The sequence below is a fragment of the Heloderma suspectum genome, chromosome 1 (genome assembly GCF_057233095.1).
Source record: "Heloderma suspectum isolate Gila_16-S chromosome 1, 16-S_ref, whole genome shotgun sequence".
In the NCBI taxonomy this organism is placed as follows: Eukaryota; Metazoa; Chordata; class Lepidosauria; order Squamata; family Helodermatidae; genus Heloderma; species Heloderma suspectum.
This window is the reverse complement of record NC_139458.1, coordinates 348,550,304-348,567,053: the sequence shown is the minus strand read 5'-3', so window position 1 is coordinate 348,567,053 and position 16,750 is coordinate 348,550,304. Positions and strand designations below refer to the sequence as shown.

General features: G+C 44.0%; 1 protein-coding gene across 2 annotated transcripts in view; it reads right to left on the bottom strand.

Moving 5' to 3' along the window:
• The window catches only part of ESR1 (estrogen receptor 1), a 347,108-nt gene that overhangs the window by 293,518 nt on the left and 36,840 nt on the right, over positions 1-16,750 (bottom strand). Inside the window, exon 1 of one of the 2 annotated variants that reach the window (XM_084827852.1) lies at positions 13,915-13,956. The exons of the other annotated variant lie outside the window; for it this stretch is intronic. The gene's annotated coding sequence lies outside the window, so the exon portion shown is untranslated. Of the gene's footprint in view, positions 1-13,914; positions 13,957-16,750 lie in introns of those variants that run through there. 2 annotated transcript variants of the gene reach the window in all.

Below are 16,750 nucleotides of genomic sequence, written 5' to 3'. Positions count from 1 at the left end.
ATTATTGCCTACTGTGTAACTTGTTCAATTCTTCTGTGCCATGTTAATCTCCAGTTAAATGGATTTTGCAGGGGATTGGGCCACATCAGCACATACCAGGAAAAACCTTGTTCCCCCTCCCAGGAGGAATTCAAAGGCTGATTCCACAGATATATATTTGGTTGTTTGGGCATCTGTTGACTTGTGCCTATGCATCCCTAGAGCCAAGCGAAATACAGCTGTTCTTCAACTTCTTTTAAGGCTTTTAAAACATGTAAAGGATTATTACAGGCGCACATAATATATATCTGGAGATATACATATAAAAAGGCATCTTGCTTCCCTTACCTATGCCCCATTTAAAAACCATTATACACAGAACAGAGCATGTTTCCCCTCTTCAACACCTGGAATATGTTGTTGTTGTTATTGTAGTAGTAGTAGTAGTAGTAGCAGTAGTAGTAGCAGTAGTAGTAGTAGCAGTAGTAAAGGAACATAAAGGCCTTTTTCCTGCAACAACTCTATCATCCTGAAGCAAAAGTATTCCCTGTCCTGTATTACATTTGTATAATTCTTCATTACCAAAGAAAGAATGAAGCTAGAGCCACTGCAGAGATAAGGAGAGAAATGAACCCATTTTATTCACAAAGATAATGGCCTGCATGCAACTTATGCCAATATCAATTGGCACTGAATTGTATAATTTATTTTACACTGACCCTTACTTAAGAACAATTTATTGTGCAACCACACTGGCAATGAATTAATATCCAGCTCCTAAACTTTTATGCTAGCGAATCCCAGCTGCAAAGCTGGTGTAAAACTGGCTACAGGCAGAAGTCTTCTGACTACACTATCAAGTCTTCACATTTTCCTTTCACTTTAACGTATGTTACGTATTCTATTTATTTAGCTTCATCTGAAGATTTAAACTTTTTCATTATCCATCTGCTTTCTAAATAATTAATGGACATGTCAGAATGTAGAGATTTTGTTATGAAAACTTAGGAACGTTTACTTATATTTTTCTTTAAGGCAGTTTTGATCTGATTTTCTACTATTTTATTCGCCCTCCCCCTGCAAAATCCATTCTAAATTAACAAAATTATCAGAGTTATATGAGATATTCTTCATAATTTGTGGCATAATATTAACTCACTTTAAGTGCCCTGGGTTCTGCAGATCATTTAAGTTTAAGGAAATTAAGTACTTTATTAAAAAGATTTGCTTTGTATGCAATTTGCAGCCAAGGCATATTAGCAAACAAAACACCCCACCAACTAATCTCCTTTTCTACATTTCTGAGAACACTATACACTATCAACATCCAACTTAAAATTGATTCTTAGATTCTAACACATCTGGCTTTAAACGTATATGGGGTGCATCATCTGTCGGTGCCTTTTGTGAAATTAACTGATTAAGGAAGCAATCCTATGGCCACTAGGCAGCAGCTAGATGGCCATAGGATATCTGGTTTTCCGGGAACTGACCTCTCCCACTTCCGCACTGCCTCGGAGGCAGCGCAGAGCAGCTGTAAAGGGGCGTTCCGGGGGGGGGGGTCCAGGGCGGGGACAGTGGAAATGCTTGTATGGCACATTGAATGTGTCGTACAGCAGCCTCCTCCCCCACTCAGCCCTCCTGTGGCTAGATAGCCACAATCAGCTGTCTGGCCGAAATTACAGGGAAGGAGAAGCACAGAGGGAATGATCCCCTCCGTGCTGCTCCTGTCCTGCTTTGGATAGGTGGTCACCTCCGAGTTCAGAGGTGGCCACCTATCTGAATAGGATTGCTCCCCAAGTCTCCTGGGGCTGATCTCTGCTGGTTATGGGACAGAGACTACTTTGGTCACCTTGGTGGATAACCTACTGGGGAACTGGACGGGGGTGGGGGTTGTCCCTGTAAGTTCTGCTGGACTTTCCAGCAGCCTTCAATACCATCAACCATGGTATCTTTCTGAGGCATCTGTCTGAGATGGGACTGGGAGGCACTGTTATATGGTGACTCCGGTCCTTCTTGGAGGGGCGATCTCAGAAGGTGGTGCTGGAGGGTACCATGGTTGATGGTGGTTGTTGGCCTGTGGTGGCCCTCAGGGTTCCATCTTATCCCCTATGCTATTTAACATATACATGAAACCCCTGGGAGAGATAGTTCAGAGTTTGGGGGTTTGGTGCCACCAGTATTATGATAACACCCAATTCTATCTGTCCTTTTCATCAAAATCCAAAGAAGCTGTTTGCTGCCTGATGTCAATAATGAACTGGATGTGGCCTGCGGGCAAACAAATTGAAGCTTAACTGAAGACAGGAAAACAGCAGGAAAACAGCACAGCGGTCGAGTGTGAACCGAGCTTGCGCATTCAATGAAGCACTGCAACGGGGAAAATGGGTGAGTGTGAATAATCACGTTTTAATGTGAGAGCATTAACTTGACGGGACACCAAACTCATTGGTGCAATGGCGGGCGCAATGTAGATTGGCCCTGAGGGTGGGATCGATTGGGCAACATGCACTAGCACACTGTTTCGTGCACAACAACCCAGGCGGGCAGGGATCCCCAACTTTTTTGAGTCAGTGAGAGAGTGTCATGGATGCTCTCCCAAAATGGCTTGCCCACTCATAAAATGGCTGCCATGGTGGGCATAGTGAAAAACACTCATTTTTCAGAGGGCAGACTGATAAGACTAAAAGAAAAGTACCTTTCCCAAAAACCTAAATACAAACAGAGGTGGACTCCGAGCTCCCAAACACAAAACCACTCTTTTGAATCCAAATAAAGATGGTGCTGGAGAGCAGCCCTTCACTTTGCAGTATGCCAGCCTCCCAGTAAAAATTTATTTATTTATTTATTTATTTATTTATGGAAGAAAAAAAATAAAATAAAAATCAGAAGCTGGCAGGGAGCCTAGCTAGTGGCCTGCATGAGAGGTAACTGCAGACACATTGGTCCCCCACAAACACCACATTGGAAACCCCTGATCCAGAAGCTTTAAAAAACAACAACTACACCTGGATTGTTATGACATGCAATTGGGGCCAATGTCTATTAAAATGGAAGAGGGTTCACGAGATGAGATCGACACTAGCCCTGATAAAAGAGCAATGCTAGTTGAGTGGTCAGATGCTGTCAGAGGGGGAGGGGAGCTTAATGTTCCACGTCTCTCCACTGTGAGACCATGTGCACAGACTGAATCCAGTATTACAGCCGGCGGAGTAGTGGTGGTGGGTGGTGTCGCTCCGACACTTTTTTTGAAGCCAGCTCCCAGCCAGGTCACAGTCTGCTAGGGAAGGAGGAGGGAGCAGAGGGAGTGCGGGCGGCTGCCTCTTGGCTGCTGGCCAGACAAAGGGAGAGGGCCTGAGGGAGCTCTGCAGCCTCCTCTCACCCTCCCTTCTCCTCCTCAGTTCTTGGCTTCTCCACCCGTCCCTGCTCTGTGCCTGCGTGCCCGGCGCTGCCTTCGTCTCCTGCAACACCGGCCACCCATTCAGGGCTGCTGCTGGCCATGACAGCAGCAGCGGGGGGGGGGGGCACTGCCACCATTATTTACTTATAGGGCAGGGCAGGTGGTTGCTTTGTGCCAGTTTTTAGGATTGATCACACAATTCTATGCATGTTTACTCGCAAGGCAGTCCCCCAATGTTCAATTGCCAATTGAGCTTTCTCCCAGGTAAGTGTGCCTAGGCCGCCTTAGCTGCCTTCCCAAGATCTCTGTAAATTTAATTCGAAATAAACACCCATTGGATTAGTTCTTGAACATTAATTTCTACAGAAAGCAGAATTGCCAAATGCAACCTGCTCTGTCAGCTACACTTTTTGGTACAAGGTTGGCATGTATCTGGGCAAACAAACCCTGGTGGGGGGAAGGGAAACAGGAAAAAAAAATCAGTTGCGGGGAGAGTAGGAAGAAGGTAGGGGTGTGTGTCTTTCAATCCAGCTGGGTGTGTGGAGGTTTCTGTTGCAGGATGGGAGAGATATACCGAAGGAGCTTAGGAAAGGCTAATGGGTAATGTTGGGGCGCTACAGGAGTGTGCAAGGGGGCTGTTTAAATGAGAAGGGACCTGTCCATGAGGGCTGAGTTGAGAGGGTGGCGCTTCCGCAGAGTATCATATTTTGAAAACCTAGAATGTTTGTGAGTGAGTGAGTGAAAACGATTAACACCCCTGCATTTTTTCTCAGACATCCAATGGAAATACCCCTGCCTTGCTCTCAGCTGCACTGTTTTTGGATCCCAGTTGAAGGCTGTATATCTTACAAGGTTGTATAATCTTAGCAGGGAGTGTGGCTGTGACTGTCACGAAGGGACCCTGCACTTCTGAATTTGCCACCACACTACTGATTACAGCTGAGTAGAGATATCATGGTGGTGTCCAGAAACACCTTTTAATAGTTCCATCTGATATCTAACTATGTCTCCTTCGAGATAGTTAGGACCGCATCATAGTTATCTATGCTTTTGTGCTATGAAATAATTTACAACCATAAAGTATTCTACATGGGACTCCCTTTGAAAAGCTCTACTCCAGGGTCCCTCCTCAAATTCAAAACAGACAATACTTAAAATCTGAGTACCACCTCTTATTTTTTTTTCACTCTAGAGTACTGCAGGGCCCCTGACCCAGATTAGAACCCTAGTATTGGGGGTAGGTGTGCTTTTAAAGATCCCAATTGGCTCCTACTCAAGAGTGAAATGAAACCGACATCACTGCTAGACACAGATTTAAAGTAACATCTGTTTTGGCGCCCTGTTTGGTACAAGATGTAGGACTTTCTCTGAGATTTCTCCTGTTGTTATGGAATAGCACACGCTTTAAGCACTTGCGTAAGGCCTTAGTCATTTTTGAAGATCTTTGTCTGGTTAGTTAGACAGAGTGGTGGAGGCCTGTATGTTATACTGGTTCTTATTTCTTTTGTTCTGTTTTTATGATTACATGTTTTAAATATACAATTGAGTAGTAATTGTTTTAAAATTATATTGTATATGGCTATGAGCACTGGGGAAAGCAGGTTAGAAATATTTTGGAGGGAAGGAAGAGAAATTGTTTGGAACTTGTATGGTACATCAACATTTGAGTTAGGTTTAGGAAGATTAAAAATCTAAAGATTACATATGGATTTTTTATCGCTCATATTTGATACTTTTTAAAACTACAAATATGAAACTACAAGAATCTTTTTTGCTGTCACTTCAAAATAATGCTCATGCATGAATTCCACTCAGATTGAATAATGAACGTAATTATCTGTTTCAGAACAGATTGTTTTTGGTTTTTATGACTTACATGCCTGCTGTGTCTGGGTTACAGACACTGCTGGGCAGAATAATTAAGATCAAACTATTCCTACAGCTTTTATCTAGCTACCTGGCTGCCTTTCATCACTTCAGCTAGAGCAGAAATGTAGATTAAAAAGTCAGCACCCCCATTGACTGCTCTTTGGGCCAAAATACATGTTACTTTAAATGTGTGTCGAGCAGCTAGTTTGTTTCTCTTTTTTTAATGTAGCGTAAGCCCAGGGCCCCTGATCTGAATCAAGACCCTAACATGGAGAGTAGGGAGGCATTTAAGATCTAGATTGGGTCTCCTGAGCCTACTCTAGAATAAAAATGAAAAGACACAGCTATTAGACACAAGTTTAAAGTAATGACTTTTTTGGCCCTTATTAGTATGCTAAAAAATACTCCTGTTTATCATTTGTGATGTACACATTGTGCTTCTCTGCCTACATGACTACTTCTTTCTTTCATGCTAAGTCTATCCCAACCCCCAACTATTTGCAAACTGTTAAGTTTTAAACCTTGGGACCACAGTTCATATATTTGTTTTGTATGACTACACGGGTCTGCTGATGAAGAAACTGTCTTCCCTTCTCTTCCTGTGAGCCTTTAGCTTGCTCGGTTCTTATTTTATTTGTAAAAGGGGTGGCTGAAAAGTTCTCATCTGAAATAGAATGGAGTTGGGTTTGGAATTTGGCTGAGACTTTGAAAGGCTGCCCTTGTACATACAGGAGAATTTGGCCACAGTCATCCGTTTTCAGTAACCTCCTGCTTGGATTATTGCAGACAGTGAACTCCACATGGAGCCATGCAGCTTTGAGGATGGTTCAAAAGCTGCTGTTAATGCAGAATGCTGCAGTTTCCCTCCTGACAGGAACAAAGTGCAGCTAGCATATTACTCCCATTCTAGCTCAGCTGTGATGGCTGCCTATTTGAATTCTAGGGCTCCTACAGTGGCATTTCAGGAACAAGTGAAACATTTTTAAAGTATTTTTTGCTGGCTAAATAGATAGTTCAAGTACAGGTGCTTTTAATCTGGTTATTAATTCTTTCATCAGACCGAACTGGCTATTTTTGAAAATACTTTTTTTGCTGAGGTTTCTTTTGTTTTAATTTATTGTGATTTTAGGTTTGTTCTGCAAATTGCAGTGAGTACCATTTTTAGGCAGAACTTGGTTTCTAAATGTCTAAGTAAAGAAGACAATAAAATGTTTTACAAATTGAGATTGAATATATTCTGGGTTTGGGAGAGAGAGAGATCCATATCTATATTCTATCCAACCAAGTATCCATTTGGAGGTGGTATCCATGCACCACCTGTTCATATATTGAAAGCGTTATGAGGTCCTGAATCCACTACATTATAGAAGATGAGAGTTTATCCTTCCAATATCAGTCTTTTAGCTGTCAAAACTGCACAGATAATCTATTTCCTCTTCCATTTGTTAATTTTCATGAAGCAGGTAGTTAATTTTAGGGTTGTTCATGGACCCCTGAACCGACTCAGAAGCAGCTTCGGGACTTCCAAGGTGGGCCCAATTTGCTTCAGGCTAATTCGGGGGGGGGGGCTGATCCACCTCAGCCCCAAAGCAGGATTCGGATGGCCGGATACCACTTTGGGGGCCCCTCTGCCCCTGCCATGCAGCGCAAACCCCCAGCTCCTCACTGGGGCCCTTGGGACATGCGGCGGCAGCCACCATAGGAGGAGCCACCATTGTTGTCGCTGCCATCACCGCCTCCATCGCCACCATTGTCTGCTGCTGCTGCCAGCTCCTAAGCCCTGGATGCGTGCCGGTTCTTGTTGGATGGAGTCACCATTTTTAAAATGGTGACTCCCTGCAACAAGAACCGGCCTGTGTCCAGGGCTCAGGAGCTGGTGGGAGTGACAGCAGAGGCAGCGGCAATAGCAACAACGGTGACTCCTCCTGTGATGGCTCAGGTAAAGAGCTGGAGGCGCTGGCGTGGCTGGGCTGCTGAATCTCTGAAGCACACCAGAGTGCTTCAGAGAGCCCCTGACCTGCTTCACTTCACTTCATGCCCCCTCCGCTTCACCTCGGAAGGAGCCCGAAGTGGCCTGCTTCTACTTGGGCTTCAGGCTGAAGTGGTACACAGCCGTAGTTCATTTAAAAGAGCATGCATATCAGTGAATATTAAAGACTGTTCCAGTTCAAAAGTTATCTGTGTAATAAGCTCTCCTCAAAAAGAAGCAACTACTAGACATCATCATAATGATTTATTTATATGCCGCTTTTCCACAAAATTGCGCCCCAAGTGGCTTACAGCATAACAAATGAACAGTAAATATAATTTACAAAATATCAAAGAGCAATATATATAACAATATTCAAAAATACAATAGAAACAATTACAAATAACCGTAGTGTTGGCAGATAAATACATAGTAGAAATATCCAATACATACAGTATCTAATACAAGAGTACAAACAAGGTAAATGAATCCAACAACTGAGCACTAAGCAGAGGAGAGCATAAAGCACAATACAGAAATATAAATAAATGAATTTATATTTCTGTATTGTGCTCTATTCCTCACAAGGGTTCTCCACAATTAGCCTACAAGCACAGGTTGGCAGCCACACCTCTCACTTGTGACAGCCTTCCTTCCTCCCAGCTCTCACCTGCATCTCCTCTCATAGTTCCTTCCCCATCTCTCACCTGGGGAGGTTACCAGTCATTCTTCAAGTCCCACATACCTACACATTTTTAACATTAGTCAGCTCTGTCCACCAAGCACCCCTTCTGGCACTGGTCTTCAAGCAGCAGCTTTTATCGGGGGGGGGGGGGGGTTGAGGCAGGTAAAGATGCTCAACCCCTCGATGTTAGCCCCTCTCCACCAAGCACCCCTTTCTAAACGTATGTTCAAAAGAAACATTAGCTGTATTGCACCATCAGCAATGAGATGAATTAGACAATCCCTTGTTAAAGAGATGTTGCAGTGTCTAAATAAGACCCAGCCTAACATCCATACTGCCAACAGGTAGATGCCAAAGCAGCGATCCACTGATGAGGCATTTTGTGGTGGTGCCCACAACAGTTTCTCAAATTCCCAAATGTGCCCACAAGTCCAAAAAGGTTGAGGTCCCCTACATTACTGCATGCACATATTTACATTCATGTGGACTAGAGACAAGAAGCATGCTGCACCCCAGTTGGAAATTTATCTTATTACAGGCCCTGTGGAGGAAACCTGAAGACTAATACCAACTTGTATAACTCGTATTAAACATTAAAAATTTGGAAAATATTTGCTTGGTTCTCATATGCCTCACCCATATACCTCCATGTTATGCATGAACATCAATTCAAATAAACTTTATTTACAGGAAAAACAGCAAAGAGTCTTGTGGCACCGTAAAGACTAAAGGCACAATCCTACATATGTTTAGACAGAAACGAAGTTCTACAACTCCCAGCGTCCCCCAGCCAGCGTTGGTGGTTGGGGAATACTGGGAGTTGTAGGATGTTTTTCTTTCTAAATATGGATAGGATTTTAACCTAACACATTTATTCTGGCATAAGCTTTCATGGACTATAGCCCATTTCATCACATTCATGGGGTATTATAGGGATTTTCAGGTTTTTATACAATACAGATTGTGGTAGCGGGGGGCTTGTAAACAGTGAGGTCAGAAGAAAATTAAATACAGAATGTATTTAAGGAGGGAAATGAAGGAAAATATCCTTTTCATTAAATACTTCACAGTCCTGTCCCATCCCCACAACTCCATATTCCCCTAAATTATTGTTGTTAATAGTAGTAGTAGTAGTAATAATAATAATAATAATACTATTTAAACCTACTAGCAGACTAGATACTAACTCTGAACTACACTGCAGTGATGTCATACGCTACTCTCCCTTCCAACAATATGGGTATAACAGGTATGGACTACTTTGCAGTGTTAACATAACCCATAGTCAGACACAACAGCAAGTTCTCAGAACAACCAAAATCCATTCTTTTGCTCATTGTAAGAACAACAGTAGCAATAATAATCCACAGGAGAGCACTCCTTTGAAGCCTGACATTTTTTCAGTCCAGCAACAACTAGGGATGTCATGAGCGCCTGATTTAGTCTGGGAAGCCAGCAAAATCCCCTGCAGCTGCCCCCCACTCACCACACTCCAGGGAACTGATGGGCCCGGCTGACAAGCAACCTAGAGCTCGGCAAGTGGCCGGGAACAGCCTGGACGTGTTGCTGTGCGCGCCCCAAAAACAAGAGCAACTGGGGCATGCGCAGCGGCACCTCCTTCTCCTGCCTGGTTGGCTGTCCTGTCCTTGACAGCCGACCAGGCAGGGTGGGGCCTTGGCTGGAACCCCTGCCACTAGCCATCTCCTGCTTGCAAGTAGGAGATGGCTAGTGGCTGGGGCATGTGCCACATCTTCTCCTCCTCCTGCCTGGGTAATTCACAGCATTTTTTGTGTATAGGTCTATGTGCACATAGACTTACGATCATCATGTTTTTAAAAAACATGGCGCTCGTGGTGGAGGTGGAATCTCAGTGGATGGGCCAAGGTAAGTTATGGGCCACTCACTGAACAGAGGAGGGGGTCAAGCACAGTCTGGGGACCAGTGGGCAGGGGCTGGGCGTCCTGAGAACCCAGACGGGGGTGAGTTCTCACATCCCTAGCAACAACACACATCACAGAGAAGGAAACTGAATAAATGAGTGGGACGGGGAGAATTCACACAGCCATAATAAAGCTGATGGTGATGATGATAGATGATATCCTCAGGGCCACACAGAAAAGCAGCCTTTGAAACACAGGAACAAATTCTGAAAGCACCCAAAAATCCATGCCTTTGTAATCTACCACAAAGCATCCACCAAAGCAGGCCTACTCAGAAGCAGCACAGTACAACATTCTAGATTATGCATATCTTGTAAGAAGGATAGGACTGCTCAGGAGAAATCATGGGCAGCAAGTTATGAGCATACCTACAGTCCATCCCTTTGCATGTAGTAACAATTATTATATCCTTTAGGAAGCCAGCCAGAAGCCACTGCAAAACATACAGACACCACCACCACCCCATCATACACACAGAGACATACACTCATAGCTGCCCCTTCATTCACTCACACACAGCATTCACACCCACAGACCCAAATCTATCCCCTGCTCCTTAAGGCTTTAATCCTATGATTACATGGGTGTAAGTCCCACTGTGTTCAGTGAGACTTACTTCTGAATAGACCTATATGGGATTGCACTGCATATTCTATCAACCCCTTTCCTCCTGTCTCTCTTTGTTACAGACATACACACACACTTCCATTCTGTTTGTCTCTCTGTCTCTTCCTCCTCCTCCTCCTCCCATTCATCTAGGAAAGATTTTGTTGACAGAAGCAGATGGTGTCCTGCTCTAGACTGAGTCCTGGCTCTTTGCAAGCAAATACAGGGAGCTGTACAATGGAGTAGTCAATTTAGCAAGCAAATGGTCAGGTATGCAGGTTTCAGTCCAATGGGGTTCAGGCTAAGGCAGGAGTTAGATAGTCAGATACATTACACAGTCCAGAAGCAGGGTCAAGAAACTGTCCAAGGTTCACTAACACAGAGCATCAATGACAGGACAAAGTAACAAACATTAAAGCTAACAGATACATTGTTTCCAACATCTCTCAAGTTATCAGTTAGAGCTGATATACCCAGAGCTACTAGAGCCCCACCCAGTGTTCAGCTGCATCACATTAGTGGCTTGTCAGATGTCCTCCTCTTGAGGAAAGCCCAACTCATAAGTAGTCCCCTTCAGTAAGCAAGTGCTCCTTCACCTGGCCACCATCCTATCATGGATCTTAAGGCACCAGCATTCTTGGGGACTAGGAGGTGGCCCAGCATCTTCCTCTGCCTCAGAAGCTGAGCTCTCTGCCTCTCCAGAAGGCAGATTCAAAGGCATCACTCCTGAGGGGCCCACAATATCTTGGCTAGTGTCAGGGTCTCCTGAAAGGCCAACTGGCTTTGAAAGTTCTGGCTCCTCCTCTGAAGACAACTCCAGTGGCGACATAGAATCATAGAATCATAGAATAGTAGGGTTGGAAGGGGCCTACAAGGCCGTTGAGTCCAACCCCCTGCTCAATGCAGGAATCCAAGTCAGAGCATCCCTGACAGATGGCTGTCCAGCCTCGTCTTGAAGGCCTCCAGTGTGGGAGAGCCCACCACCTCCCCAGGTAATTGGTTCCATTGTCGTATTGCTCTTGACATGACATCTGGGACCATGACAGATGGAGCTGCTTCTCTCAAGACAAGTGCTTCTGCTGCTCCACCTTTCTGCTGCTCTCTGTCTGGCTCCTCTTTCCCATCCCTGGCACTGTGCAGGTTCTGGTGGTGACTGAGATGGGGTGATTCTTTTTGAAGAAGACTGAATGGCTGAGGAATGGCTCCCTGGTGCCCCTGCAGTCATGAGTGGGATGAAGGGAGGAGAACAACCAATCCTGTTTTGCCCCCTGGCTCACAGTAGAGAATGCTCTTGAGCAGACCCAGCTTTCATCTTGACAACAAACAAGCCATACTGGCCTCTTCCTGAAAGCCATTTTCCTGCCAACAGGTTGCTGGCCAGCAGGGGGGGAAACCCCATAGTTCCTAGGGGAATGTTCTGAACATGTGTGGCTTATCACACATGCTCAGCGCTCCCCCTAGCCAAAGCAGGAAGCAAAGTCACAAAGACCCAGTGCATTGTGCTGCCACGTTGAATCACATTGCATCACGTGGATGTGATTAAGGTCTGTCTGGATGGAGAATAGTATTGGGAAGCAAGTGGGGAGGGGGGCTCAAGATAAGTGGGGTCCACCCTGTTTGGCCCTGCCAGCAAGCCACCCATGGTTTTAAAAGTATCTTCTCCATCAGCCCTTAAACCACTCGCAATTGGAACAGTCCCATTCTTGGAGTACTTTTTTGCTCCCTCTGTATCAGAGGAATGGTTTCAGGGTGGGGAGCTAAATGAGCCATGCCCCTGATATAATCCAGTCCCTGGCTGAAGCAAGGAAAGTTAATACGCAGCAAAGCCACCCCAGCTGAGGAGATAGCTGGAGGAGCACTCCAGGCTCCAGCCACCTCAGACAGGGCTACTTCACCTGCATCATGTCCTCCCCAGTAGGGGAAGGCGCAGCTAGGGCAAGTCCCTGGCTTCACAGCATTCCCACGGGGACAGCACACAGTGCACAAACAGACTTGGCTGGCACTGGGAGGTACAGCTCCTCCCAGTGCTGGCAGGGTGCCCCACTGCCCGCATCCCTTTGTTATCGCCAACCTGTGATCAGAGACAACAGCTGGAATTCCCCTGCACATTGCTCAGCTGGGTGGCATGCAGAGGAATCCCTGCTGTTACCTCCTTTCTACAGCCCTCTGCACCACTGCCACACTGTTCCAGAGGGTCCCCCAACCCACTGAAGCACATTTTTGAAGGTACAAGAGGCTGCCAAAATTGCTTCCGCCTCCATTCCACTAGCAGGATTGCCCTGTCAGTTGAATGCACCAATGGAACACTAGTTGGGGCCCAAGGAAATATCTGCACTTTAATATGTATGTAGAGGTGCTGCTGTAAAAGCTAATCCACATTTTTAAGTTTGGATTTTTGAGTTTTAAGTTGGCAACTGGGAGAGGGCCTTGTCCTGTAGTTCCGTGTTTCTTGTAAGAAAACCTGGCTATTTAAAGGCTGTACAAACAGCAGTGCATGTATATTTTGCAATTTAACTATGTAAATGCTTAAGTTTTAAAAAATCAATTGTGAATCAGCCCTAAATGATCAGGAAAACTCTTGATTACAAAAAGAAGAAGAAAAGCTTGGCTTCAAATGGCAAGTTCACCACATTATAATTGAAATGCAATGTCTTCTACTCAGATTCAGGTTACACTTGCCTGAATAATCTTGCACTGTTGGCTTGACTAGGTATTATATACAGTCAGGCCTATGTCAATTCTGCACATAAACCAAAGGCCAATCTAAATGGAAACACCTTTATAAAGCGAATTGGGCAAAATCTGCATTTTCACAGAAATGGATTAGCTCCTTCCACGGCACACGCAAGCCAGTAAAGCGCTGTATTCCTCTGCTTTTGCAGGGCAAACAGGAACTGAAGCAGCATTAGTTTGGGATGGGGTGGGTGGAGTCCCACGAGTAGAAATGAACGGGCAGCCAATGAGTGCAGGCTTCCTTCCTCTCCCTTCCTCCATCATGGAAAACTGATATTGTGAATGACTGCGCAGCAGCAGCACTAATAATAATAATAGCAGACCCACGGCTGCTCTGCATCTCCTTTCCTCTCTTTTCCCCCTGTAGATGTGGCTGTCTGAGGGAGGGGGGCAGGGAAGGAAGAGAGAAAGAAGGAGAGAGAGATGTTTACAAAGCACCAGATCCTTTTTACAACGACGACTACTACTACTAAAAATAATAATAGCAGATGCTGCTCTGGTCCTGGCAGTGAATGACTGAGAGTAGCAGCAGCACATTTGCAGGCTCAGTTCACCAATCTCTACTTCCAAGTAAGCATGATTATCCAGTGCTCAATAAATGAATATGTAAAGGGAGAGGCAGCAGTTCAGCCCAGGTTTGCAACAGAACAGTTTTAAGGGAAAGGGCTGGCAAAGGAATTATCCCAACCCCTCTGCTCCTGTAGGCAAAGTGTAATTAAAGGCAATGACTTACTTCCGGGTAAACATGTTCTCCCCACACCCTCACCGCACAGGACTTTCCCTTCCACCAATCAGTGCCGCTTCCGCCAGCCGGCAGCAAAGCACAGACTCCCAAATTGCACTGAAGCTGCTGCCATGGAAAAAAAAAATCACAAAATGAGTATGAGAAAAAAATGGATTTAGGGCAAGAAATGCCACGCTAGCTTCATGCATCATCTGACATGATTGACTTGGGGGCGGAGTAGAACTGCAGTAAAATCCTCGTGAGGATACCCCCCAAGTCAAAAGTCTGTGCTAAGATAACTCAATTTCTGCACCAAAGATGACCAAATATGTAGCTTCCATGACATCATGCCAATGTGTACATATATAACCCTAAGGATGCTGAATTCTGCACCCAATACTGAACTCTGCACTTTCCTCCTTAGCTTTTGGACCGAAACAGCTATTTGTCTTTCAGGGAAAATCTAAATTGGCACTAGTGAGAATTTCCCTTGAAATGCAAATAGCAGCTTTGGAGAGGCAGTTTTTATCAGGACCATGGTAGAGAGAGAAAGAGTTAAAGTTCCCCTCCCCAAACTCCACAGCCCAGAGACCACTCAGACTTCCCTTTGGCTGATGTTTAGATAATGAAAAACATGCATGTTAATTGCATGTAAACTATTGTGCTCTTTAATAAACCAAAACAGCCTACTGAAGAACATCCACTAATGCATCATTTTAAATACTCAGTGATTAAAAAAAATCTGCTACATGTTACGTTATTAACATATACTGTTTCACACACGTGTCAGTCCAATAAAGGGTCTTGCATTAGGGTTAACAAAACTTTTAGTTGCATTTTAAGGTTAACAGTATCAATGTGATTTGCTTGGGGGTGGGGGGGACAGAACATTATTCTGGGAAAATCTAGTTGTGGAGACATAAAATTTCACAAAGACATGATCTTATTAAACTGTCCCTAAGATATCTGCCTAGTAAAAGACCATGACAGTAATCTGGGAATGTAGCAAAACCAAAAAAGAAGAAAGAAATCAAACTTGTCCTCTCTAATTCAAGCTCTTACTGTGTACATTCACTTACTGTGTCCAAATGCTGTAACATTTATCCCTGATAGATTATCTCATGAACATGAAAGTTATGACATTCCCAAACCTGCTGAAATCACTTCTGTATTACTTAATGTCTTCTTAAGTTAAACGTGCCAATCATTTAATTAAGGTTAGTCTTGAAATCACTTAGAAATAATAATATCGGAGTAAGAGAGAATACTCTTAAGACTGCAACTTCATGTGCAATAAGTTAAGACCAGATCATGTGATCTTTGTTGCAGTCACTTCCTCTCTTCCTCCTGGATTGGTCAGGGGGGCGGGGGCGAGGCTGTCACAGAAATCTTTGGGAAATGGTAATTGTCAAGCTATTGGACCAGATACAGAAAAAAAAAATGCTGAAATGGGTACTTCTGTGTAAATTACTCACCATTTCAAATGCATTCCCTTACTTTTTTTTGCTCTTTTTAAAGGCTCGACCACACTGCAATATACCGAAGAAGATCCATAAATAAAAGTGACATTTCAAAAACACAATCTAAAGAACCTTTTAATTTTTCCCCTGGGTACCATGAGTTGTGCTTAGCATGCTGAAAGTAAGAACAGCAATAAAAAGGTGAGCATGAAGAACAGAACGTGAAAAGACTGAGCTATTTTGACTTACTTTTATCCCAGAAAGAAGTTTCCATTACTTCTGTTCTTCTGTAATTGGCTGACAGGGTCACATGACCCATGTGAACTAAAATAGAAAAGCCTCAGCAGAGAGAGGCTGAAGCAGCAGAATGCCGAGGAGGGAAATGAACTTTAAAACATTTAAGGCACATGGAGTTACATTGCTAGCATGTACGTTATATAGAGTACAGTTTCTTTGCATTGAAATATGGGCACCCAACATATAAACCTTTTCTCAGCCGTTGTCCTTGAATAATTCATCTTTTAAGTTCCTGTTGAATTTTGTTTATTTTTCTTGCATCTGTGCAGTATATTGTTGCTGCAGTATTAGAAGTATTATGAGGCCTTCATCCTATTGATCCACTAGCCTCAGCAGTTTTCCCTCTGGAAGAGCATGGCCAAAAAGCAGCCTTGCTTCAAGGAAAAATACACTGTATTATACATCTCACGTCTCAAGAGTGTGTATTACTGAAAAAGGCGATGGTTCCAACAATTTTCTTTAAATTACTAAGTCTTTCACTGAAACATAATATCCAGTTCTCAGTTAAAAGCTATCATGTCTCAGCCATATTCAAGGGAAAGCCGATTTACCATTTAAGCCTTCCTCGTTTAGTAAATTATGACTGAGATAATCTTATATTGGAATCATTTACAAAGCTATTGTACATCCTGCCTTGCTTTCATATCCTTATAGTGCAATCCTATGCATCAGGGGAGAGGAATGTGTAGCTTTCCAGATGTTGTTAGACTGCAACAACCGTCATCCCTCACCATTGGCTATGCTAGCTAGAGCTGATGGGAGTTGCCATTCAATAACATCTGGCAGGCCACATGTTCCCCTCCTCCTACTAAACATGTTTACACAGATGTAAGGTCAACGGGGCTTGCTCCCAGGTAACTGGGCATAGGATTGCTGCCTTAAATTCAAATTATTGCTGCAAATCTCCAAGTTATTAAAACATGAGAATAGACATAACAGAAAATCCAAAGGATCCCAACCTGCACATTTCTCTGACATCCAATCAAGATAAATTCAGGTAGATACTAGGTTAAAAAAGTAAAGGTAAAGGTGTCCCCAACCAGTCGTGTCCGACTCTAGGGTGCGGTGCTCATCCCTGTTTCTAAGCT